The sequence below is a fragment of the Loxodonta africana genome, chromosome 9 (assembly GCF_030014295.1).
Source record: "Loxodonta africana isolate mLoxAfr1 chromosome 9, mLoxAfr1.hap2, whole genome shotgun sequence".
In the NCBI taxonomy this organism is placed as follows: domain Eukaryota; kingdom Metazoa; phylum Chordata; class Mammalia; order Proboscidea; family Elephantidae; genus Loxodonta; species Loxodonta africana.
In genome coordinates this window covers 65,365,554-65,393,042 of record NC_087350.1, presented here as the reverse complement: position 1 = coordinate 65,393,042, position 27,489 = coordinate 65,365,554, and the positions used below count along the sequence as shown (strand labels likewise).

At 39.9% G+C, this 27,489-nt stretch overlaps 1 protein-coding gene and 1 pseudogene across 3 annotated transcripts in view; one reads left to right on the top strand and one right to left on the bottom strand.

Annotated features, from left to right (window-relative positions):
* Window positions 1-27,489, bottom strand: part of SUSD1 (sushi domain containing 1) — a 223,587-nt gene that overhangs the window by 42,659 nt on the left and 153,439 nt on the right. The window lies entirely within an intron of this gene.
* Window positions 12,933-14,160, top strand: LOC111749872 (thymidylate synthase-like; annotated as a pseudogene).

Sequence of the window (27,489 nt, the reverse complement as noted above, 5' to 3'; positions counted from 1 at the left end):
ATCTTAAATGTCCCTTCTCTATGGGACACTTACTGTCAACATTAAAATATGCTCTTTTCTTCCATGTCCAAGAAAAAAAAAAAAACCCAAACAGCCCTCCTAGACCTCATGCTCCTCTTTAGATACAATCACTTGTTCTTCTTTCCTTTACAGTTGAGCTTTTTGAGAGTGTGGATTACCCTTGCTGTCTCTACCCCGTCACCTTCAGCCCACAGCAAGCTGGTTTCTTGCCGAGGCATCTCACTACCAAAACTGCTCTTGGGAAGCTTACTTTTCAGTCCTCACTTTACTTGACCTCCACTGACCCTTCTTCTTGAATCATGCTTTCTTCTGGGCTCTGTGACATCTCACATTCCTAGGTTTTCCTCTTTCTTCCATGACCACTTTTTCTTAGTCTCCTTTATCAACTCCAGGTCCCTGGGTGGCACAAATAGTAAGTGCTCAACTTCTAACCAAAAGGCTAGTGGTTCAAATCACCCAGTGGCTCCACAGGGGAGGGACCTGGTGATCTGCTCCCAAAAAGATTACAGCCATTGAAAACCCTATGCAGCGTATTTCAGTCACTGAAAACCCTCTGGAGTGCAGTTCTACTCTGACACTCATGCGGTTGCTGTGAGTCAGAATCAACTTAATGGCAACAGATTTTATCAAGTCTTGCTCTATCCAGTCTCTTTGTGTTGGAATTCCTCAGAGATCTGTCCTGGACCCTCTTGTCAACCTATACTCTTTCCTCCAGAAATCATATCTTACTTCTTTGGCTTTACATACAATCACAGGGCTTGCTCCTTATAGCAGACAAGCCTGTTACTGCAGTTTTGGGGCTCTTGGCTTTGATGTGTAAGGCCAGGCTGTGTCAGGATAGGCCAGAGTCAGGGCATCACTTGGAATCACTGAAGCAGCAGCCCAAGCAAACCTCTTTCCTCACCCAAGACAGTCACCTATTGGGGGCAATTGTAAAAATGATGCAGCGTCAGACCCCTTCATCTAGCTTCTGGGGGAGCGAGAGAATCAAAATCAACAGCATCAACATCAGCCCAAAGCTGATTCCTCTGAGGTACAGATCAAACACACCTCCACCCTCCAACTGTTTTACTAATTCTGTCACCAGCCATCCCTCCCACGGCACTCTCTACTCCTCTGCTCAGTTCAGTATTTTGTTACAATGGCCACAGAGAACTCACAGACTACACTCACAGTTATGGGGTTTATTAGGGAAGTAACAGATTACAATTCAGGGCCAGGAATGACTCAGGATACAGTACTTCGGTGAGGATAACTTCTTGCCACACCCACAGGCAGGCTTCTCTGCCCCTGCCCTACGTGAGCAAGTGTTACAAGCTCTTTAACTCCACTGACAAGTGCCAAGAGGCACACAATTCCCCCAGTAAGCCTCTGGATAAAGGCACTCAGCCCTCTCACTCCTTGCGCCGGGAAGCCCACTGCAACGTCTCACACTGGTCTCCTGGTTCTGCTGCGGGTTGTTTCTCTGCTGCAATTGCCACAGCCTCTCGCTGTCTTGAGCTTTCTCTGGCATTATAGCTCTCTTTGTCCCCTGGGTTAGAAGGTTCTCAGTGCAGGAAACCTAGGTCCAAAGGACACACTTCACTCCTGGCTATTCTTCTTGATGGTAGTGAGGTCTCCCTCCCTGCCTCTGGGATTGTCTCCCTTTAAACATAGCAGGATAGCAAAACTGACCAATTCCCTCTTTAGGGTTCCATACACCTTATTTGCATAGTCTCATTGCCCAAGGGTTCCATGTGCTTTATTTGCATAGCCCCACCTAATCATTTTGAGGGAGTCACAAGACATGGCTAGAAAGGCCATATTAAGTAATTCACTGCGTGGCGGCAGTCAAGGTGGGCTAGACCATTATAGGGCCATTAGGCCTGAAAGTCCTTGATTGTCCCAGGCCTCTCAGACAGATGGGTTAGCCTTGGCTCTCGAAAATACATTATCTGTATGGTTACATTTATATTAAATATGCAGAAAATGCAAATCCATAGAGACAGAGGCAGATTAGCAGTTGCCAGAGACTGGGGTAAGGGGGTAATGGGGAAATGGGGAATGGGGAATGACTGCTTAATGGGTAGGGAGTTTCCCTTTGGGAGGATGAAACATCCTGGTACTAGACAGTGGTGTTCATTGTGAGTGTACTAAATGTCAAAATGGTAAAAAAAAAAAAAAAAATTATCTGGGATTGACTCCAGAAGAAGAGCCACCACTGCTGAACTAAACCACCATACCAGAGATGCATTCAAGGTCAAATGTGACAAGTAGGTAAGGAACTCCAAAGGGGAAATGACTCTTTCTCCCCAAATGACTTGCCTTAGTCATCTAGTGCTGCTATAACAGAAATACCACATGTGGATGGGTTTAACAAAGAGAAATTTATTTTCTCACAGTCTAGTAGGTTACAAGTCCAAATTCAGGGTGTCAGCTCCAGGGGACGGTTTTCTCTGTCAACTCTGGAGGAAGGTCTTGGTCATCAGTCTTTGTCCAGGAGCTTCTGTGTGCAGGAACCCCAGGTCCAAAGGACATGCTTTGCTCCTGGTGCTGCTTTCTTGGTAGTATGAGGTCCCCATTTCTGTTCCCTCCCTTTTCCTTTTTAAAATGTGGTGCAGGCCACACTCCAGGGAAACTCCCTTTACATTGGGTCAGGGATGTGACCTGGGTGAGGGTGTTACAGTCCTGCCCTAATCCTCTTTAACATAAAATTACAATCACAAAATGGAGGACAACCACACAATAGTGGGAATCATGGCCTAACCAAGTTGACATTTTTGGCGGGGACTGAATACCATACCTTCCCACAGTGCACAGAATGAGATGGGTATGTAACCCACATCTCCCAGGGCCACACCACATTGGAGGTGCAGTAAGACAAACATGATTTAAAGACAACTAAGTTTGTACACTGTATTAATTACTAGTGGACTATAGATAGGTGGTGTGACAGTAGAATACAAGTTTAAAGTTGTATTAGAAACTTTTTTTTCTTTCAAATCTACATTTCTGTAACTATGATGAGGTCAGATGTGATGTTTGGCTGAGCATTCTGGCACTCTGAACTGAGGCCGGGGAAGAAGGCTGATTTGAAGTGTTTAAGGCCTTGAACTGACAGGACTCTGAAACCCTTTGGAGAAGCCTAGGGTTACCCTCTGATATATGAAGTCGGTGAACACTACACGCTGCTGATGCTTATCCTACTTCTCAAAACAACCCTATGAGGGGGCACAGAAAACCAGGAGTGGAACCAGGATTTGAACCAAAGGTGCAGTGGTAGTTCAGCAGGAGAATTCTTGCTTTACACCTGGGAGCCCCAGGTTTGATTCCAGGCCAATACATTTTGCCGTTTTCTCTATCCTGCCGATATCAAAATGTGAGTGTGCTGAGTGAAGCTCCTAAAGTTTGCTTGCTTGTCAATTTTGCCCCTCACCGTTGCCACTCCCACTTCACTTCCTGACTTGTAAACACACAGGATGAGAGCAGGTGACTGACGGGTATGATACCCAGAGACCTCAGCTGCACTCAGCATATCCTGCTATTGTAAATGTAAGTCTGCTTTGGCAGCTACTGTCCTGTTTTCCCTCCTTTTCGTGGAACCATGGTTAGGGGAATGATTGTATTCCTGGGGATAAACATTTAAATTTTTCAGTGTGGGGATCAATGTGGTGTACTTGGAAGATCACACTGCTTGGAACCAACACTAGATTCAAATTCCAGTTCTAACACCAAACTTCAGTTCTTTACGTAGAAGTAAAATAAAAGTATTGAACTCAAACTCAGAGTCATTTTGAAGACCTACATGAGATCATGGAAGAGGACCCAACTCTTTTCCTGACTTGTAATAGGCACTCAAGACATTCTTTTTTCTTTTCCTCCCCCTTCCCTACCATCTCTGCTTCCATGCATTCCATTTTTAGCACTAAATCTGGACTAAACATTTGACCCATGAGACAGAGTCTCCATATGTTGAGGTGCTCAGAGCAAAGGGGGTGGGATTGTAAGTCATTGAGAACTTGGGGAGTCAGGCCCTTGTTTCTCCCTCACTGAGTGAAGCAGGAAGGCTGCTAGACTCTGAGGGATATTCTGCCTTGTCCCTCCTCTCCTCCTAAGCTCACTCCTAGCCCAGCATCCTCAGCTTGAATCCCATTGGCACAAGTTTCTCTGCATGCTTTGTCTCATTGTTGCCTACTGCCCTGCACCAAGGTCGAGGGTAGATGTGACCTGCTTTCCATGGGGCCTGGACTTGGGAGAAATGAGGAAGTATGTGGTTTGTCCCTGGTGCTCTTAATGTCCTGAATTTTGTCCTGTTTCCTCCTCAGGGTTAGCTTTCCTTGCAGTGCTCTCGTCTCTCTCTGTCTTTCCCTCCACACACGCACATCCACTCCCAAACTTCAGCTTCTAAAGAGTGTGTGGATCAGACCAGCTCCCTCCAGGGGCAGCCCCAGTTCTGCCACAGCATGCTGGGATATTGTTGTCCAAAAAAATGCCCCACAGAGCAAACAGCAGTACAGTGAATGAACAGCTGATTCCATGCCTTCTCTTATTAACCTGAGTAGAAAAAATCAGCCCAGTATTTAAATTTAAACATTTCTCTGTTTACTCCTTTTTCTCCTTCTATATCAGCTGCTTAAACAATGGTAAAACCCTGAGTAAATAATATGAGCTTGTATTAAGCATATTTTTATGTGTTCAGAACAGTTCTATGACTTTTATGTATATTATCTCAATTAATTAATTAACTCAGTTAACCCTACGAGGTAAGAACAATTATTATTCCCATTATACAGATAAAGAAACAGAGGCATAGAAAGGTTAAGTCACTCATCTGAGGTCATGAAACTAGTCAGTAGCTAAGCCAGGAATCAAACTCAGGGAATGTAACTCTGTCTTTGGTTTTTCTTATTGCACTAAGGCAGAACAGGGCATAGGGAAAGACTAAGTCAAGTGTTATGGTCTAAATTTTGGTTATGGTGCAGAGGTCAATAGTTACTGAGGTGTGATTGGCATCTTTTGAAAGAAACTTATTACTTGCACATATCTATAATCAGAGCATGTGGGTTAGGATATATATTGGTGCAACCAACTTTGGAAAATATGATCTGATCTAACATATTTGAGGATGTTATAAAAATTAAGACCTTTATGTAAAATATTAAAATTTATTCTACTAATAAAAAGAAAGTAAAATTTGTGAGGATATTCCTCACATGCTTACAAAATTTCCTTCATATTCTGGGTTCTACTTACACCTTCAAAGGGTCGCTATGAGTTGGAATCGACTCGATGGCAATAGGTTTGGCTTTTTTTCTTTTTTTTTGGTTATTCTGGGTTCCATTTATACCTTCAAAGCATGGCCAGTCTAGAGAGTGGGGGTGATCCTAAGGCCATAGTCCTATATTGGGAAAAATTAAGAAGAACCGTATAAAAAGTTTTTGCTTTCAAACTTACATGTTCTTCCAGGTAAAGGATGTCTTCCAATCCCTTAGTTGATAGTTAAAAACCCAGAGAACGGGAAATTTAGTCTCAACCTTAATTATTAAAAAGAGAAGCCAACTCCTTTTGGGTATACCCATTAACTCATTAATTCATTTAAGCTTCTCAATTGGGTGTGGGTAATAGTAATGTGTAGGGTAACAGTAATGAGTATGTCTCAGACTCTGCTGCTTCCTGAAAATGGTGGTCACCATCTTCCTGCTATGACTGCTTAGAAGTCTGCCAAGAGTATTCTTCCTCCACAGACTCTGTTATGATATGGACTAGAGCAAAAGTAGGGGCTCCAAAGTTATTTATCCCCACTGAGATAAGCACAATTAAGTGTGTATCCTTGACCTACACACTGGAGAAACAGACCAATTAATTGGCATAAAGGCTGAAACACAAAACTTACATTCTCATTAGGAAAAAAATCAGTTTGAACCACAAAGACAGTGAAAGGGAAAGCATAGTGCAGTATGGCTCAAAGAAAATACTAATATTAGTCAATGATTATTGAACACTTTGCCCACTGTGTTTTATGTAATCTTCACAATGTCCTCTCTATGTTGCTATTATCCCCATTTTGCATGGATAGGGATACCGAAGGTTGAAATAACTTGCTCACAGTCACACAGGTGGTCTTTGGTGGAGCTGGAACCTCTAAGCAATGCTCCTAGGCCTTCCAAGCCTGCTGTTACTCTTCTGAAGCCCGGTGGAGTTAATGGTATCACCAACCCAATTGGTCACCCAAACTTGGGAGTCATCCTTGATTAGGCCCTCTCCATTTCCCTCACATCCACTTACGTGTTTAACACGTGTATTGAGGCCCTGTCATGTGCCAGGTAGTGTGGATACAAAGGTGGACAGGACCTGAAAGAATTCTGTTAACTAAGTCAACTAAGCAGAGTCTTCTCTGGGGTTTTTACATTTAGAATCAGACAGAGTAAATATCAGTCTCCTTTTGGCGGTGAAACTGGAAGATGCAAGGCCAAGGAGTTTCTTGCAGCCATATTTCCTGTTGTGTGGAGGAATCCAGTCTGAAGAAAGCAACTCTCTGATGTTTCAGAGAGAATTAGAAATGAAAGTTGGGGAGAAGGCTCTGGCAGCTGTGTCAGAGAGTCTGTTCCTAGCCATTCCTGAAGCCAGCTGTTCCCCGCTCTCTGCATTTATAGTAGACTACCAATAATTTCCACCTTTTGCCTAAGATGGTTGTGTTTCTGTCACTTGCAACCAAAACTATTCTGAATAACACAAAACAAAACAAAAATATTCACAACCACAACTTCCACGGCCTCTATCAGACTGAGTCTAGTACAACTAGATGGTGCCTGGCTACCACCACTGACTGCTCTGACAGGAATCACAGTAGAGGGTCCCGAACAAAGCTGGAGAAAAATGTAGAACACAATTCTAACTCACAAAAAAAGACCAGACTTACTGGCCTGACAGAGACTGGAGAAACCCTGGGAGTATGGCCCCCAGACACCTTCAGTAATCTCAGTAATGAAGTCCTGAGGTTCACCCTTCATTCAAAAATTAGACAGGCCCGTAAAACAAAATGAGACTAAAGGGGCACACCAGCCCAGGTGCAGGGATTAGAAGGCAGGAGGGAACAGGAAAGCTGGTAACAGGGAACCCAAGGTTGAGAAAGGAAAGTGTTGACTTGTCCTGGGGTTGTTAACCAATGTCATAAAACAATGTGTGTACTAACTGTTTAATGAGAAGCTAGTTCTGTAAACCTTCATCTAAATTACAATTTTTAAAAAATCCACGATCTCACCCCCCCAGGTAACCCGTATTAGCAGTGTGATATATATTCTCATAGTAGCATCTCTTGGAGTATCTGCCCAGCTCACAGTCTCTCTTCCTAGCCGTGGCCGTAGGCCTTGATTCATAGGGAAAGACCTCCTGTTGCATGTCAGTACTACTTGGCCTTACCCACCAGGCCATAGTTTATTAATCCAAAGGTTCATTCCTGGACAAGTTGAGTCAATCAGAAACTCTCTTCTTAAAATTTTATATTTGGACTATAAGAATACAGAGCCTAGGCGGGATTCATTTCATCAAAGCTGTAGAAAAGAAGTTCCCCAAATTCACCTATTGAGAAGGACCTTGGCATTGTTCTTGCTCCTTCTCCTAATGTGTCTTGAAAATTCATCTCTTCCTTCAATTTCATGAGATACTCTAATGTTTTCCCAATAAATGCATCCCTTCTTTTTCTTGTTTGTTTGTTTTTAAGTTGGCTTAGGTGAAAAAAAAAAAAAAAATTTTTTTTTTTATAGGTGAACCTTAGTTTCTTATAACCAAAAGAACTTTTAACTTGTAAACTCCTCCAGATTTATCCCTCTCTCTCTCTGTATACAATAAAAATGGGATTATACTTAATAAACTGTTTTGCAATATACTATGAATATTTGTCAAAGACAGTAAATGCTATTAATTTTTAACAATATAACACTGTATATGTGTATCATGGCTTACTTAACCTACTTGTAATTTTCGGTCTTTTACGGAGTTTAACACTTTTCTGTATTCAAAAAAGTTTACTTCTTAGGATAGATAAATTTCTCCAGTTCACATTGCTAGACAATGTAAACACATTTTTAAAGACTTTTAATTTATATTGCCAAGTTTTCTTCAGAAAATGTGTGCTAATTACATTCCCCTCTTGGTGAATGAGAGTTGTTTCATATCATCAATAACATTAGGCGTTATATTTTGTACCTTTGTCAATCTAGTAAACAAAGTGACACCCCCTTGTTTTATTTGCATTTATTTGATAACAGCTGAACTTGAAACACACACACATATACACACCCGGCCCCAATTAATGACCACTTGTGTAACTTCATTTATAAAATGTCTGCTTTGGCCCCTTGTCCATTTTTCTAATGGGATTTCCATTTTTTGGTTATTAATTTAAAAATATATATATTTTTTTAACTTATAAGAATTCTTTATTTTTTCTAAATATATTTGGTGTTTGCAAAATTATTTGTGTTGTAAATACTTTCCCAGTTTTATGTTTTCTTTTTATTTATTCTTTGTTATTGTTTTTATTGCTGTTGATTTACAGAAATGTTTATTTTTATGTAAACTTTATTCTTATTGATCTTTTCCTTTGTGGTGTCTGACTTTTGTATTATGCTTCTAAGGACTTTTCACATGCCCAGATTATATGAATATTCACCTATATGTTCTTCTATGATTTCCTTTTTACATTTAGATCTGAATACATTTGGGTATAAAATAAGTGCGGTGGGATGGATTGCTTTTGTGTGGCCTTACTAGCCATGGTCTTATAAATCCCACTCAAGTGATTGGGTGAGACTGTGGAAATAGAGTAATTGTGGCCCACCAAATGGACCGGTCAGTTTTGCCATCCCACCGGGCTTGAAATGAGCCACCCCAGACATGGGAGAGAGAAGATACCACCACTACCTTGGAAGAACAGCCAGGAGCTAGCATGTCCTTTGGACCCTGGATCCCTATCCTGAGAAGCTCCTGGAACTAGGACACATACAGAGAGAGAGAGAGGAAGCTGTAACCCTGAAGACAGCGAGAAGCAGCCACAGAGACCTAGAAGCAGAGACCTGGCAGCAGGAGACGTTATGCCGAGTTTTCTGGCCCACTGAGTGAGAAAGCTGAGTGCCTTTGGACAGAGGCCAAGGGCCAGGGAGATGTATGCTTGTGAGCATGGCTGGGAAGAGACTGTTCTGATGGAAGAACTGTAACCTGAGTGTTCCTGAGCCTGAGTTGTAATTATTACTTCCCTAATAAACCCCCTAATTTTGGGTATTGTCTGTGGCCGTTGCAATGAATTATCGAACCCAGCAGAGAAGTAGAGAGTGCCTCGGGAGGAACGGTTGGTGTCAGAGTTGGTAAAGATGGCGGAGAGAGGAGGCATATCTGACCTCCACCTCATAGGTGTCAGCCTTGGGCTGTTGATCTTGATTCTCCTTCCCCCTTGTGAAGTTAGAGTAGGTCAGACACCACTCTGATGGCATTTTCACAGTAAGGATCTTTTTTTTCTCTAAATGGTTGTCCAATTTATAGTTTTACCCAAATGATTAACCACATCATTTTTTAAAAATAATCTCTTCTTTCCTCCAGTGATATGAAATGAGCCATTATCATGAACTTAAGCCCCTTTGTACTGTGGTCTGTTTTATGAATTTCTATCTCCCATCTTGCTACTCATGACACCAGACTCTTCTTTTCACTTCTTCCTAAAGAAAATCTATTCCACAGAGCATTCATGATCAATGTTGATTTCACTGAATATTTGTTGGAGGAGATAGAGAATACCAAAGCACAAATAAGTACAAATAAATCCATAAATCCCTAGTTCCACTTGGGCTGAGCTGTCTCCTGATGGTCCTTTGCTGCTCTGTGCTTTTTCACATGGATCTGAGTCTGATGGGGTTTTCAAATATTTGTTCAACAAAGTTAAAAGTCATACTTTCACCCAACCTTTGCAGCTCTTTTTGCCAAAGACCCTGGTGGTCAAGAAATCTGGGTCCTGAGGGGCAGGAGACCAGGTTATGTGTTGCCCTTATTTGCATCCTTGTGAGATGAGTGGGCTCTGGAAATACACTCCCCTACCTGGACTGGGACAATCTGTAACAGGTCTTCCTATAACAGATCTTCTTCACATATGGCAGCCCACCAGCAGCTTTGGGCAATGTGTTGCACTTGAAATTGTGAAGGGAGGGCTGCTGCACTTGAAAGCTGGAGGTCATTACTGCTTTAGAACAGATCTTAGGCACGTGTTGCCCATCTCATCCCCAAGGAGCAATGAAGCTCCCTGCTCCTCTGCACTACCATCGTATCAAGCTTTGCTCTTTGCAGAACAGTTCACATATCTTACCTTATTTCCTCCCAACATTGCTGTGAGATAAGTGGTGATTATCTCCGATTTACATAAACGATAAAATCAGAAGTTACACAAGGAAAACTTAGAAAAGGTGGGACTGGATCAGAAATGTAATTGATTAGCCTGGTGCAAAAGTTTTCTATTTTCTTTTTTTTTCATGGAACATTTATTATCTCCACCCTACCTGCTCCACTTCCCAATTTGCCTTCTTCTCTAACAAAGTTCTTAGTTCAGTATTTTCCAGTATTTGAACTCTGGGCTCTATGCCTTCTGGTCTTCACATTCTCCAAGCTTGTTTTTCAGTTAGGCTTTCTTACAGGACTAAGAGTAGGGCTGAGTTTAGCTTGAAAAGAGACAAGGTCACGCTGCTTGAAAGGAATGGTCATTGTGCCCTGAAGCTGGAGAGTAACCTGAACTTTTTCATTTTTAGGTAGAGAAAGAGTTCAAACTGCCCTGCCAAACATGAAAAGTCGGCCAATGGCCTTGTTCTAAAAGAATTTTCCTGGCCTTCCTGATGAGGGGTAGCTTTAGGGCTCCTGCAGCTAGGAGTAAAACTTTGGGACACAGTAGGAGTATAATCAGTTGGTAAAGAGCTTGGAAACGGTGAGGTTTGTGTATTTTATTGAAATCTTCATATTCATCCTTTTTCTCAGGGTATATTAAAATCTTTTTTCTCAGGCTAAATGTAACTATTTGTGTTGCCTTATTTTTTGTTAGTAATTAGACTTGTCAGAGATTAACCTCTTTGTCTTCTGTTTTCCCAGAGAAATAGTCCTTGGATTTATTTATCTGTTCTACCCTTTTTTTTTTGGTGCTTCCTAATTAATTAGTTTTTGCCTTTATTATTTTGATTTTATTCATTTCTTCAGGGTGGATTTTGTTTAAATTTCTTGTTAAATGTTAATACATTCTTCTTCTTTGTTTAGTAATAAATCAAAAAACCAAACCAAATCTGTTGCCGTCTTGTCAACTGTGACTCATAGCAACCCAGAGTAGAACTGCTCCATAGAGTTTCCAAGGACAGGCTGCTGGATTCAAACTGCCGATCTTTTGGTTAGCAGCTGAGGTCTTAACCACTGTGCTTAAAAGCATTATTAAATGGAGTATCCCATTCAGTTTTTTAAAGTGTGGTAAAACGTAATATAACAATTGTACGCCATTTTGGGTGTACAATTCAGTGACATGAATTGCATTTACCATGTTGTGCAACCATCACTATTATCTATTTCCCAAAAGTTTGTCTTTACCACAAACAGAAGCTTAGTGCTCCTTAAGCAACAAATCTCCATTTTCTCCTCCCCCTAGCCCATGGTAACCACTAATAAGCTTCCGTCTGTATGCCTTTACCTTTCCTCGATATTTTATTTAAGTGGGATCATATACTATTTGTTCTTTTGGGTTTGGCTTATTTCACTCACATCGTGCTTTCAAGGCTCATCCACGTCCTAACATGTATCAGAGCTTCATTTCTCTTTAAAACAAACAAACAAAAAAGGATGGCTGAATAATATTCCATTGTATGGATATGAGGAGCCTTGATAGCGCAGTGGTTAAGCGTTGGGCTGCTAACCAAAAAGGCGGTTGAACCCACTAGCTGCTCTGTGGTACAAAGATGTGGCAGTCTGCTTAACTTACAGCCTTAGAAACCATAGGGGAGGGTTCTACTTCGTCCTATAGGGCTGCGATGAGTCGGAATCCACTGGACCACAATGGGTGGTTTTGGTTTGTATGTGTACACAACATTTTGTTTATTATTTTTTAAAGTTGTATTTTCTAAGCAGTTTGCGATACTCTCTTAATGCTATTTTTTTGTGGGATGGAGTTTTTTTTTTTTTTTTTTTTCTATTTTGCAGTTGATTGTTGTTGTGTGCAGTGTGGTTGGATCAGACTCACAGCAATCCTATAGGATAGAGCAGAATTGCCCTGCAGGGTTTCTCAGTCTGTAACCTTTACAGAAGCAAATCTCCAGGTCTTTTCTCCGGAGGATCGGAGGATCGGCTGGTAGGTTCCAGTCTCCGACCTTTCACCTTTCAGTAGCAGCTGAGCATTTAACCCTTGCGTCACCAGGGCTCCTTTGGGTAAAAGCTAGAAATCAAGGGGACATTTTGATGACACGTTTGTCAGTAATATTTATCTATATCTGGGGATACAGAAATACATAAATCATCCTCATCTAGCCATCCTATACTTCTCCCTAGAGGTTTCTGAGGCGCTATACATAAGAAAAGGAGCCTTGGTGGCGCAATGGTTAAGCGCTCGGCGGCTAACCGAAAGGTCGGTAGTTGGAACCCACCAGTGGCTCCCTGGGAGAAAAGACCTGGCGATCTGCTGCTGTGAAGATGACAGCCTAGCTTCCTGCTGGCACTCGCCGCCGCGCACCCGCGTCCTCCGCGCCATGCCGGCCGCAGTCTCCACCGCGAGCTGCAGTGCCGGGCCGGATCCAACGCATCCACCCTGTGGTGTCAAGGAGGACGGCGCCGGCACCGGCACCCTGTCGGTGTTTGGCATGCAGGCGCGCTGCAGTCGGCTTGAGAGTGTGTTTCCTCTGCTAACGACCAAGCGTCTGTTCTGGAAGGATGTTTTGGAAGAGTTGCTGTGGAACTCTGGTGGCACAGTAGTTAAAAGTTTGCCTGCTAACCAAAAGGTCTTGACTCCACCAGCCACTCCTTGGGAACTATATGGGGCAATTTTACCTCTGTCCTATAGAGTCGCTATGAGTCGGAATCAACTCCATGGCAACAGGTTTGGTTTTTGCTATCAAGGGATCCATCAATGCTAAAGAACTGTCTTCCAAGGGAGTGAAGATCTGGGATGTCAATGGGGCCCGAGACTTTTTGGACAGCCTGGGGTTCTCCAGGAGAGAAGAAGGAGATTTAGGCCCAGTTTATGGCTTTTAGTGGAGGCATTTTGGGGCAGAACATAAAGATATGAATTCAGATTATTCAGGCCAAGGAGTAGACCAGCTGCAAAAAGTTATTGACACAATCAAAAGTAACCCTGAGGACAGAAGAATCCTCACGTGTGCTTGGAACCCGAAAGACCTTCCTCAGAGGGTGTTGCCTCCCTGCCATGCCGTCTGCCAGTTCTAGGTGGTGAACAGTAAGCTGTCCTGCCAGCTGTACCAGAGCTCAGGAGACATGGTCCCGGGGGGAAGAGGGGTGCCTTTCAACATGGCCAGCTACCACCTGCTCACCTACATGATGGAACACATCATGAGCCTGAAGCCAGGTGACTTTGTACATACTTCGGGAGATACACATATTTACCTGAATCACACTGAGCCCCTGAAAGTTCAGCTTCCATGAGAACCAAGACCTTTCCCCAAGCTCGGCACTCTTGGAAAAGCTGAGACAATTGCTGATTTCAAAGCTGAAGACTTTCAGATTGAAAGGTATAATCCTCAGCCAACTATTAAAATGGAAATAGCTGTCTAGACTGTTTTTAAAGGAGTCGTTTCAAGGATGTTGTCAGTCTTTAGGGGTTGGACTGGATGCCCAGGTGAAAAGGTTCTTTTTGCTAAAAAAGAAAAAGGAACTTGGTCAAAACCTGGCTTCCTTTAAGCATGTTGCCAAACGAAAAATGTACTGTGCCAGTTCTTCTAGGAATAAAAGGCCTTGAGCTTGGCTAATTTACTGCAGATGTATGCAAATGCTGAGATTATGAATAATGCTGGGAGAGTGAAAATTTACATGCCTTTAACACAAACGTGTATATGCATCTCAAACCCAAGTCTTTATGAAGGTCAGTGAATTTCAAAAATTCTATAAACAATTCCCCCAAACTTGAGTGAGCTGAGTAACACCATCGATCATAATATATAGTGTTGTTTTGAACATTTAAAGTCATTTGTTTCATATATTGCTATAATAAAGCTGTGTTCTACATTCATCCTTTTTTTTTTTTATTATTGCCATTTATCTGCCCAGTTTCTGCCTAAAATAATTGCATTTGACTAATAAACACTCCTGAAGAAACATTTGCTGCTGTTGTTTGGATACTACTCATAGAATTAGAATCTATACTTTAGAAATGCTGACTAAACTATATTTTTCCCTGTTTATGATTCATCTAATTCCAGCTACATTTAATCGTTATAATATAATGACCTAGTGGTGATGGCAGCATGACATGATGAATGTAATTAATATTACTCAACTGTACATTTACAAATGGTTAAGTTGGCAACTTTTTGTTATATTTGTTTCACCACAATAATTTTTTTTTTTTTTTAATTAAAAAAAGAAAAAAAGATTCCAGCCTATGAAACCCTGTGGAGCAGTTCTACTCTGTCATATAGGGTCGCTATGAGTCAGAATCAACTCTATGGCAACAACAACATATAAAAGAAACGATAAGCAAATGGGAATCAAAGTACTATTTTATTAATAGCTGATCCAGTTTATACTAATGCTCAGTGAGAGGCTCTGGAAAAAACAGACTGGAGCACAGAGCTCAGGCTCAAGCTTCAACAGAGATCCTACTCTAGATCTCAGGACCAGTCAGGCATCATCATGTGGCAAGAGCTGACTGGTCATTCCAGGCACCCAGGCATTTAGATTTGGAAACAGAAGAGAAACTGAGCAGAGCAGCTGTAAAACCACCTGGCCTGGGTGGGGAGTGTGAGGCAGGAAGAGAGTGGGCAGAGAACCCTGTAGCATGGGCAGAAGCAGTCAAAAGTTCCTCTTCCCTATAGTAGGGATTTTATTTCTGTTTTGTTATTAGTGTCTGCTTAGGCTTTGTGGTCAGAAAATATGGTCTGAGAAAGTTCCAATTTTGAGAACTTAATGAGGTTTTCTTGCTGAGCTGTTTCTCTGTGCAACAGTTTCCTGAACATTTAAAATAAAACTGTGTTATTTATACATGTTTAATATATCTACTAATTCAAGCTTATTATCTGTATTATTTAACATTTATTCAAATTTTTTACAGTTTTATTTGTTATCCATTTGATTGGTAATAGATCCATAGGTGCCTGATAAAAATCATAGTGGTTAAGAACTATGGCTTCTAATCAAAAGGTTGGCAATTCCAATCCATCAGGTGCTCCTTGGAAACCCTATGGGTCAGTTCTATTCTGTCCTATACAGTTGCTATGAGTCAGAATCAAGTCAACAGCAACTTTTATATATATATATATATAAAAATGTGTATTTAGAAAATTTAGACCATGACAAACATTAATATTTCTTTACTGTCTTTAACTTCTTTCATATAAAATGATTCTCCTTATCATATAAAATAATTCTTTTTATCCCATAAAATAATTCTCTTTATTACATTTAAGGCTTAAGCCTTGGATTCTATTTTTCTGTTATTAATACTGCCAGGGCAGTTTGTTTGATATATCTTTGCCACATTTTATTTTTGACCTTTCTGAGTATTTTACATTGACTGTGTCTTGATCTGATGACTTTTGCTTTACTTCTATTATATTGTTTTATGTTTTAAAAATATTTCTGACGCAGGGCCAAGACGGTAGTCAGATGCTTCCGGTGGTCCCTTTTACAACAAAGACCCCAAAAAACAAGTGAATCGATTATATATGACAATCTAGGAGCCATGAACATCACAGACAAAGTTAAGGAATCAGACTGAGTGGGAGGGGAAGGGAGAAATGGTTCAGAAGCAGCAAGGACTTGCCAGAACTGACTCAGCAGGAACCAGCACCCTACGGGTTGGATCAGCTGATGGCCACAGTGAGGCAAACAATGGCATTGGGGAATTGTTTTCCATATGGGGAGAGACTGAGTGGCTGAGAGACTGTTCAACCCTCCAGAACCAGTGAGAAACAGCCCTCAGTTGGCAAAAGATAAGTACATGCATCTAACCTACTGCACGGATCTAAAAACCCGTTGTTTGGAAAGAACCTCTCTCTCTGCTCCCTCCCTGCTCTGCACAAGTTCCAGGCTCCATTCAGTGATTGCTGATTGCTGCTTCCCCTGGGCTGGAAGTAGGGCCCGTCACATGCTCTCAGCCGTTCTCCCCACCTGGGACAGGGAACAAATTAACAAATAGGAAAAAATAATCTGCCAGCTCCCCTAAGCTGGGAACTCAGGGGAGGTACATTTCCTTTGCCTAGGCATAGGCATAAGGGGTCCATAGACTTTGAACGCCTTTCACCCCTGCACAGATGTGTGTGTGGCCATTTCAACAGTGTAGGCCCTCATTAGCACAGTACAACAGGGTATATACCTGAAGTCTAACTTTACTGTATCAGCTGTATGGTGGAGTGGCAGCTTCGTGATATTTGACACCGCTCTGCCCATTAAGCTGGATCATCACCTATCCATATCAGGGTCCTGAAGACTGGTGGCTCCACTCACACCACCTAGCCACCTGCAACACGGGTCCAAGAATAAATTGTGCCTCCCAGTCCTTACAGCCAACAGCATTGGGTGTCCACAGTCTGGCTGCAAAAGCCACCCACCTATGCACTCTAAGGAACAGGGACAAGCTTTCCTCCCAGACACTCAGGAGCAGCTGTCAGCCCCTGCCTTGCTCAGCACGTGACCCCCTACTGCAGCCAGATACCTGTGCCTCTTCCAATCACCCCTGCCCATCTAGGACTGTAGATAAGAGCCTGCACCACACACTTGGTGACTGACTATCTAGACACCTGAGCTGAACCCATACAAGAAAAGTAAACAGACTCCTGGGCTTACATACCTAGCAACAACTCTAACCACCTGGACACAGGACGTTAGAGCTTCAAAGGCACCAATAATCAAACTAGCTCACATAAGAAGCCTATTTGGGCATATGAAAATATGACAAAACAAGGAGCTAGCACACAGTAAGCAAACATAAAATAAATAAATATAAGAACTTATCGATGGCTTGGAGACAACAGTTGATATCAAATCACATAAGGAGGCAGACCATGATGGCTTCAGCAAGCTCCCAAAACAAAGAATCAAGAAATCTTCCAGAAAAAGGAAAAAATCCTGGAATTACTGGAGGTAGAATACAAAAGATTAATACTCAGAACTCTTCAAGAGATCAGGAAGGAGATCTGGCAAAATGCAGAACAAGCCAAGGAACACACAGATAAAGCAATAGAGGAACTTAAACGGATTGTAGAAGAGCACAACGACAAATTTAACATGCTACAATAAACCACAGAGACAAACAAACAGAAATCCAGAAGATTAAACAATAAAGTTTTAGAATTAGACAACTCAATAGAAAGTCACAAGAAGAATTGAGGCAATGGAAGTCAGAATTAGTGAGATTGAAGATAAAGCACTTGACACCAGCTTATTTGAGGAAAAATCAGACAAAAGAATTAAAAAAAATGAAGAAACCCTAAAAATTATGTGGGACTCCATCAAGAGGATTGGAGTACCAGACTAGGAGTGGGGGGGCGGGGGGGACGGGTAACAGAAAATACGGAGAGAATTATTGAATATTTGTTGGCAGAAAACTTCCCTGATATTGTGAAAGATGGGAACAGATCTATCCAAGATGCTCATAGAACCCCACACAAGGTAGATCCCAAAAGAAAGTCACCAAGACATATTATAATCAAACTTGCCAAAACCAAAGATAAAGAGAGAATTTTAAGAGTGGCTAGGGATAAAAAAAAAAAAAGTCATCTACAAAGGAGAGACAATAAGACTAAGCTTGGACTACTCAGCAGAAACCATGCAGGCAAGGTGGCAATGGGATGACATATATAAAGTTTCAAGGAAAAAAACTATCAGCCAAGAATTATATATCTAACAAAACTCTCTCTCAAATATGATGGCAAAATTAGGACATTTCCACATAAACAGAAATTTAGGGTATTCACAAAAAACAAACCAAAATTACAAGAAATACTAAAGGGGGTCCTCCAGTTAATCAATAACATCAGAGAACAACCCAAGACTAGAACACAGAACAGAGAAACCAGATAAAACCAGATAGGGAAGTCACAAAAATAAATCGAAGCTAAAATGCTGAAAATAGGGAAACAGAGATGTCAATATGTAAAAGATGACAACATTAAAACAAAAAGGAGGGACTGAAAATGTATTAATAGATCTTTCATATGGAGAGGAAGTCAAGGCAATTTGAGAAATAAAAGATTGGTTTAAATTTAGAAAAATAGGGGTAAGTATTAAGGTCACCACAAAGGAAACTAATAATCCTACCCATCAAAATAAAAAATAGGAAAAACATAAAGACTCACCAAATACAAAATCAACAATAATGAAAATACGTAAAGAAAAAAGACTGAGCACAGAAAATTAAGTGGAACAAAGAAACTGTCAACAACACAAAAAAAAGGACATCAAAATAACAGCACTAAACTCATAACTGTCAATAATTACGCTGAATGTTGTTGTTGTTGTTAGGTGCCATCGAGTCAGTTCCGACTCATAGCGACCCTATGCACAACAGAATGAAACACTGCCCAGTCCTGAGCCATCCTTACAATCGTTGTTATGCTTGAGCTCATTGTCGCGGCCACTGTGTCAATCCACCTCGCTGACCCTGTACTCTGCCAAGCATGATGTCCTCCTCCAGGGACTGATCCCTCCTGACAAAATGTCCAAAGTATGTAAGGCGCAGTCTCGCCATTCTTGCTTCTAAGGAGCATCCTGGCTATACTTCTTCTAAGACAGATTTGTTTGTTCTTTTGGCAGTCCATGGTATATCTGATATTCTTTGCCAACACCACAATTCAAAGGTGTCAATTCTTCTTCGATTGTGCTTATTCATTGTCCAGCTTTCGTATGCATATGATTTGATTGAATATACCATGGTTTGGGTCAGGCACACCTTAGGCTTCAAGGTGACGTCTTTGCTCTTCAACACTTTAAAGAGGTCCTTTAGAGCAGATATACCCAGTGCAATGCGTCTTTTGACTTCTTGACTGCTGCTTCCATGGCTGTTGATTGTGGATCCAGGTAAAATGAAATCCTTGACAACTTCAATCTTTTCTCCATTTATCCTGTTGTTGCTCATTGGTCCAGTTGTGAGGATTTTTGTTTTATGTTGAGGTGCAATCCATACTGAAGGCTGTGCTCTTTGATCTTCATTAGTAAGTGCTTCAAGTCCCCTTCACTTTCACCAAGGAAGGTTGTGTCATCTGCATAACGCAGGTTGTTAATGAGTCTTCCTCCAATCCTGATGCCCTGTTCTTGTTCGTATAGTCCAGCTCCTCGTATCATTTGCTCAGCATACAGATTGAATAGGTATGGTGAAAGAATACAACCCTGACACACACCTTTCCTGACTTTAAACTAATCGGTATCCCCTTGTTCTGCCCGAACAACTGCTCATATGCAAGTTCAAGCTGAAACTAAAGAAAATCAGAGCAAGACTATGAAAGCCAAAATATGACCTTGAGAATATCCCACCTGAATTTAGAGACCATCTCAAGAATAGATTTGATGCATTGAACACTAGTGACTGAAGACCAGACGAGTTGTGGAATGACATCAAGGACATCATACATGAAGAAAGCAAGAGGTCATTGAAAAGACAGGAAAGAAAGAAAAGACCAAGATGGATGTCAGAGGAGACTCTGAACTTGCTCTTGAACGTCAAGCAGCTAAAGAAAAGGAAGAATTGATGAAGTAAAAGAACTGAACAGAAGATTTCAAAGGGTGTCTCGAGAAGACAAAGTAAAGTATTATAATGACATATGCAAAGAGCTGGAGATGGAAAACCAAAAGGGAAGAACACGCCCGGCATTTCTCAAGCTGAAAGAACTGAAGAAAAAATTCAAGCCTCGAGTTGCAATAGTGAAGTATTCTATGGGGAAAATATTAAACGACGCAGGAAGCATCAAAAGAAGATTGAAGGAACACACAGAGTCATTATACGCTGAATGTAAATGGGTTAAATACACCAATAAAGAGACGGAGAGTGGCAGAATGGATTAAAAAAAAAAAGATCCGTCTATATGTTGCCTACAAGAGACACACCTCAGACTTAAGGACACAAACTAAAACTCAAAGGCTGGAAACAAACCTATCAAGCAAGCAACAATCAAAAAAGACCAGGAGTGGCAATATTAATCTCTGACAAAATAGACTTTTAAAGTAATAGCCACCACAAAAGATAAGAAAGGACACTATATAATGATTAAAGGGTCAATACACCAGGATGACATAACCATAATAAATATTCACATACCCAAAGACAGGGCTTCAAAATACATTAAAAAAAAAAAAAAATTCAGCATTGAAAAGAGAGATAGTTCCACAATTATAGTAGGAGAATTCAATGCACCACTTTCCATGAAGGACAGAGCATCCAAAAAGAAGCTCAATAAAGACATGGAAAATCTGAATGCCACAATCAACCAACTTGATCTCAAAGACATATACAGAACACTCCACCCAGCCACAGCCAAGTATACTTTGTCTTCCAACACACATGGAACATTGTCCAGAATAAACCACATATTAGGCCATAAAGCAAGCCTTAATAGAATCCAAAGCATCAAAATATTACAAAGCATCTTTTCTGACCATAAAAGTAGAAATCAATAACACAAAAAGCAAGGGAAAAAAAATCAAACACATGGAAACTGAACAACTGAAAACTACTGAGTTATAGAAGAAATTAAGGACGGAATAAAGAAATTCGCAGAATCAAATGAGAATGAAAACACATCCTGACAGAACCTTTGGAACACAACAAAAGTGGTGCTTAGAGGTCAATTTATAGCAATAAATGCACACATCCAACAAGAAGGGCCAAAATCAAAGCATTAACCCTACAACTCAAACAAATAGGAAGAGAGCAGCAAAAGAAGCCATGGGCACCAGAAGAAAAAATAAATAAATAAAAATTAGAGCAGAATTAAATGAAATAGAAAACAATTGAAAGAGTTAACAAGACTAAAAGATGGTTCCTTGAAAAGATCAACAAAATCGATAAACCATTGGCCAAACTGACAAAAGAAAAACAGGAGAGGAAGCAAATAACCCGAGTAAGAAATGAGATGGGTGATATCAAAACAGACCCAACTGAAATTAGAAGAATCATAACAGAATACTATGAAAAATTATAATCTAACGAATTTGAAAACCTACAAGAAATGGACAAATTTCTAGAAGCACACTACCTTCCTAAACTAACACAAACAGAGGTAGAACAACTAAATAACCTATAACAAAAGATTGAAAAGGTAATTTAAAAACTCTCAACAACAACAACAACAAAAGCCCGGGCCCTGACAGTTTCACTGGAGAATTCTACCAAACTTTCAGAGAAGAGTTAACACCACTACTACTAAAGACATTTCAGAGCATAGAAAAGGATGGAATACTCCAAAACTCATTCTATGAAGCCAGCATAACCCTGATACAAAAACCAGGTAAAGACATCACAAAAAAAGAAAATTACAGACCAATATCCCTCATGAACATAGACATAAAAATCATCAACAAAATTCTAGCCAATAGAATTCAACAACATATCAAAAAAATAATTTACCATGACCAAGTGAGATTCATACCAGGTATGCAGGGATGGTTCAACATTAGAAAAACAATCAATGTAATCCATCGCATAAATAAAACAAAAGAGATGAACCACACGATCTTATCAATTGATGCAGAAAAGGCATCTGACAAAGTTTAACACCCATTCATGATAAAAACTCTCAGCAAAATAGGAATAGAAGGGAAATTCCTCAACATAATGAAGGAGATTTATACAAAGCCAATGGCAAATACCCTAAATGGAGACAGTCTGAAAGCATTCCTCTTGCTAATGGGAACCAGTGAAGGATGCCCTTTATCACCACTCTTATTCAACATCGTGTTGGAGGTCCTAGCCAGAGCAATTAGGCTAGATAAAGAAATAAAGGGCATCTAGATTGGTAATGAAGAAGTAAAAGTATCTCTATTTCCAGATGATATGATCTTATACACAGAGAACCCCAAAGGATCCACAAGAAAACTACTGGAACTAATAGAAGAGTTCAGCAGAGCATCAGGATACAAGATAAACATACAAAAATCAGTTCGATTCCTCTACACCAACAAAGAGAACTTCGAAGAGGAAATCACCAAATCGATACCATTTACAATAGCCCCTAAGAAGATAAAATACTTAGGAATAAATCTAAACAGAGACATAAAAGGCCTATACAAAGAAAACTACAAGACACTACTGCAATAAACCAAAAGACAGTGACATAAATGGAAAAGCATATCTTGTTCATGGATAGGAAGACTCAACATTGTGAAAATGTCTATTCTACCCAAAGTGATCTACAGATACAATGCAATTCCGATCGAAATTCCAATAGCATTTTTTAATGAGTTGGAGAAAAAAATCACCAACTTCATATGGAAAGGGAAGAGGCCCTGGATAAGTAAAGCATTACTGAAGAAGAACAAAGTGGGAGGCCTCACACTACCTGATTTTAGAACCTATTACACCACCGCAATAGTCAAGTCAAAACAGCTTAGTACTGGTACAACAACAGATAGGTAGACCAGTGGAACAGAATTGAGAATCCAGAGGTAAATTCATCCACCTATGAGCAGGCGATATTTGACAAAGGCCCAAAGACCGTTAAATGGGGAAAAGGCAGTCTCTTTAACAAATGGTGCTGGCATAACTGGATATCCGTCTGCAAAAAAATGAAACAAGACCCATACCTCACACCACACACAAAAACTAACTCGAAATGGATCAAAGACCTAAATATAAAATCTAAAATGATAAACATTGTGGAAGAAAAAAATAGGGACAATGCTAGGAGCGCTAATACATGGCATAAACAGAATACAAAACATTACTAACAATGCAGAAACACCAGAAGAGAAACTAGACAACCAGGAGCTCCTAAAAATCAAACATTTATGCTCGTCAGAAGACTTCACCAGAAGAGTAAAAAGACAACCTACAGACTGGGGAAAAAAATTTGCCTATGACAAATCCGACCAGCATCTAATCTCTAAAATCTACCAGATACTGCAAAACCTCAACAACAAAAAGACAAATAACTCAGTTCAAAAATGGACAAAGGATATGAACAGGCACTTCACTAAAGAAGACATTCAGCAGGCTAATAGAAACATGAGGAAATGCTCACGATCATTATCCATTAGAGAAATGAAAATCAAAACTACAATGAGATACCATCTCACTCCAACAAGGCTGACATTAATCCAGAAAACACAAAATAATAAATTTTGGTGAGGTTGTGGAGAGACTGGAACACTTACATACTGCTGGTAAGAATGTAAAACAGTACAACCACTTTGGAAATAGATTTGGTGCTAGAAATAGAAGTACCATACGATTCAGCAACCCCACTCCTTGGAATATATCCTAGTGAAATAAGAGCCATCACACAAATAGATATATGCACACCCATGTTCATTGCAGCACTGTTCACAATAGCAGAAACATGGAAACAACCCAGGTGCCCATCAAAGGACGAATGGATAAAGAAATTATGGCATATTCACGTAATGGAACATTATGCAAGGATAAAGAACAACAATGAATCTGCAAAATATCTCATAACATGGATGAATCTGGAAGGCATTATGCTGAGTGAAATTAGTCAGTTGCAAAAGCACAAATATTGTATGAGACCACTATTATAAGAACTCAAGAAACGGTTTAAACACAGAAGAAAACATTCTTTGATGGTTATGAGGGTGGGGAGGGAGGGAGTGGGGTATTCACTAACTAGATATTAGATAAGAATTATCTTAGGTAAAGTGAAGGACAACACACAACACAGGTGAAGTCAGTGCCACTGGACTAAACCAAAAGCTAAGAAGTTTCCTGAACACAACTAATCATTTCGAGGGGCTGAGTAGGAGGGGTCCGGGGACCAAGGTTTCAGGGGACATCTAGGTCAATTGGCATAACAAAGTTTATTTAGAAAATGTTTTGCTACCCTCTTGGTGAGTGGCGTCAGGGGTCTTAAAAGCTAGTGAGCAAGGCCATCTAAGATACATCAATTGGTCCCAACCCACCTGGAGCAAAGGAGAATGAAGAACACCAAAGACAGCAGGAAAATATTAGCCCAAGAGACAGAAGGGCCACACATAAACCAGAGACTCCATCAGCCTGAGACCAGGAGAACTAGATGGTGCCTGGCTACCGCCAATGACTGCCCTGACAGGGAACAAAACAGAGAGTCCCTGAAGGAGCAGGAGAAAAGTGGGGTACAGAACTCAAATTCCAGTAAAAACACCAGACTTAATGGCCTGACTGAGACTGGAGGGACCTTGGAAGTCCTGGCCCCGACTTTCTGTTAGACCAGAACTGAAGCCATTCCCAAACCCAACTCTTTAGACAAAGATTAGACTGGACTATAAAACATAAAGCGATACTCATGAAGAGAGTGCTTCTTAGCTCAAGTAGATACATGACACTAAATGGGCAGCTCCTGTCCAGAGGCAAGAAGAGAAGGCAAAAAGGGACATGAGCTGGTTGAATGGATACAGGAAATCTGGGCTGGAAAGAAGGAGAGTGCTGTCACGTTATAGGGGGAGCAACTAGGGTCACATAACAATGTGTGTATAAAATTTGGTATGAGAAATTAACTTGAACTGTAAACTTTCATTTAAAGCATGATTAAAAAAAATTTCTTTGTGTTTTCATTCTTCCATTCCCTTCCCTTTCCTCTTCTTCTTCCTTCCCCCTCCCCTTCCTTTCTTTCCATATGTATTATATTTTCTTCCTCCTCCAGTTTTAGGGGACATACATCTTTTTAACTCAACTAAATATGTGTCTTCATAATCAACAATTAATTTCAAGAAAAATTAACATTACCTTTCATGTAATATAAGAAACAGGCATATTTATATTCTCCTCTCCTACACCTTTATCTTTTAAAATGTAATCAGAGGATTTGGATTCAGATCATTTTCATTATATTTTTACATCATATATAATTATCACATATATTCTTTGATAAGGTATTTTCACATTTATATTGTTTTGGGTTATTGTTTTATTAGTTGTTTCCTCAAATAAAAGCTCTAGGAGTTCCAAAATTATTGACTGATTTTAGTTATGATGACAGAAAATATGTTATATGACTTGAATTCTTTTAAATTTATAGAAACTTGCCTTATTCCCAGAATATGGTCTATCTTAGTAACTACTTCATGTGCATGTGAAAAAAACGTATATTCTGCTGTTCATGGGTGGAGTTTTCTGTAACTATTAGGTCACGTTAGTCGTTATTCAACTTTTTTTTCTGATTTTCTGTCTACTTATTCTATCAATTATTGAGGGAAAAAAAACAAAACAAACTCAAACCTGTTGCTGTCAAGGTGATTCCAATTCTGATTTATAGCAACAGACTAGAACTGCCCCATGAGGTTTCCAAGGAGCAGCTGGTGGATTTGAACTGCCAACATTTTGGTTAGCAGCCAAGCTCTTAACCACTGCACCACCAGGGCTCCAATTACTGAGAAAGAGGTGTTGAAATCTCTGACTATACTTGTTGATTTGTCTATTCCTCATCACAGTTCTATATGTTTTTGCTTCATGTATTTTGAAGCTGTTATTAAGGACAAAAATATTTAGATTGTTCTGTCCTCTAATTAATTGATTCCTTTATCATTATGAAATGGCCCTCTTTAGCCCTGGTAATATTCTTTGCTCTGAAATTTATTTTGTTTCATATTAATATTGTCCTAAAGTTTTCTTTTCATTGGTATTAGCATGGTACATATTTTTTCATCCTTTTACTTTTAACCTATTTGTATCTTTATATTTAAAGTGAGTTTTTATAGGTAATATAAAGTTGGATCTTACTTTTTTATCCAATCTAACAACCTCTGACTTTTACTTGGGATGTTTACACCATTTATATTTAATGTTACCATGGATATGGTTGGGTTTAAATCTACCATCTTGCCATGTGTTTTCTAGATGTCCCATCTGTCTTTTTTTTCCTCTTTTTCTTTTTTTGAGTATTTTTCATGATTCTATTTTATCTCCTTTATTGGCATATTACCTAAACTTCTTTGCTTTGTGCAATTGCTTTTTTGAGTTATAGTATGTATCTTTAACTTACCACACATAATATTATACCATTTCCATATAGTATAAGAGCCTTACAACAGTATACTTGGATTTCCTTTCTCTCAGACTTCAAGCTAACGTTGTCGTACAGTGTACTTGTATGTTATAATCCACAAATACATTGTTATTATTGTTGCTTTAAAAAGTTAATTTTCTTTAAAAGATACTTTAAGAAATAGTTTCATATTTTTAAGTTATTACATGTATTATTTTGATGAAATGGAAGAATACATTTTTTAACTGGAGAGCTGTTCATGATACTTCCTTAATGCACATATTGCAGACTTGATAATGTTACTCCTATCTGTGGAGTAACAAAATCAAATCTTGAGTAGCGTTTGTTTTGCTTCACAGCACTATTGAAGTATAATTTACATACCATAAAATTCACCAGTTGAACTGTACACTTCAATGATTTTCAGTAAATTTTTACAGTTGGGCAACCATTACCACAATCCAATTTTAGAACTTTCTCATCACTCTAGAAATTTCCCTTGAGCCCATCTGTAGTCAATTTGCACTCCCCGTCTCCACCACCGGCAAAGCACTGATCTATTTTCTGTCTCTATAAATTTGCCTTTTCTGGACATTTCACACAAATGAAATCATACACTGTGTAGTCTTTTGTGTCCGGCTTTTTTCACTTAGCATAATGCTTTTGAAATGTATGGTGTACCACGTATCAGTATTTCACTGCTTTTTGTCGCTGAACAGTATCTTATTGCATGGGCACCCTACATTTTTGTTCCACTCACCAGCTGATGGACGTTTGGTTTGATTCCAGCTTGGGGCTATTGTGAATAATGCTGCTATGAATCGGAATCAACTCAATGGCAACGGGTGTGTTTTTTTGGTTTGCTATAAATATTCAGGTATAATTATTTGGGCAAACATGTCCTCATTTTCCTTGAGTACTTTCCTAGGAGTGGAATCTATGATAAGATTTATGTTAAGCTTATATTCGACTTTTTTTTTTTTTTTAACAAGTAGATCAATAGATCATTTTCATCGAACATGACTGGCCTTCCTCTTTCTCTTCACTAACTTTTTGTTCAACATGGGAAGGGTATCACTTATGTAATTGAATATATCCATCTAAAGTTGTGCCTTTAATTCAGGCT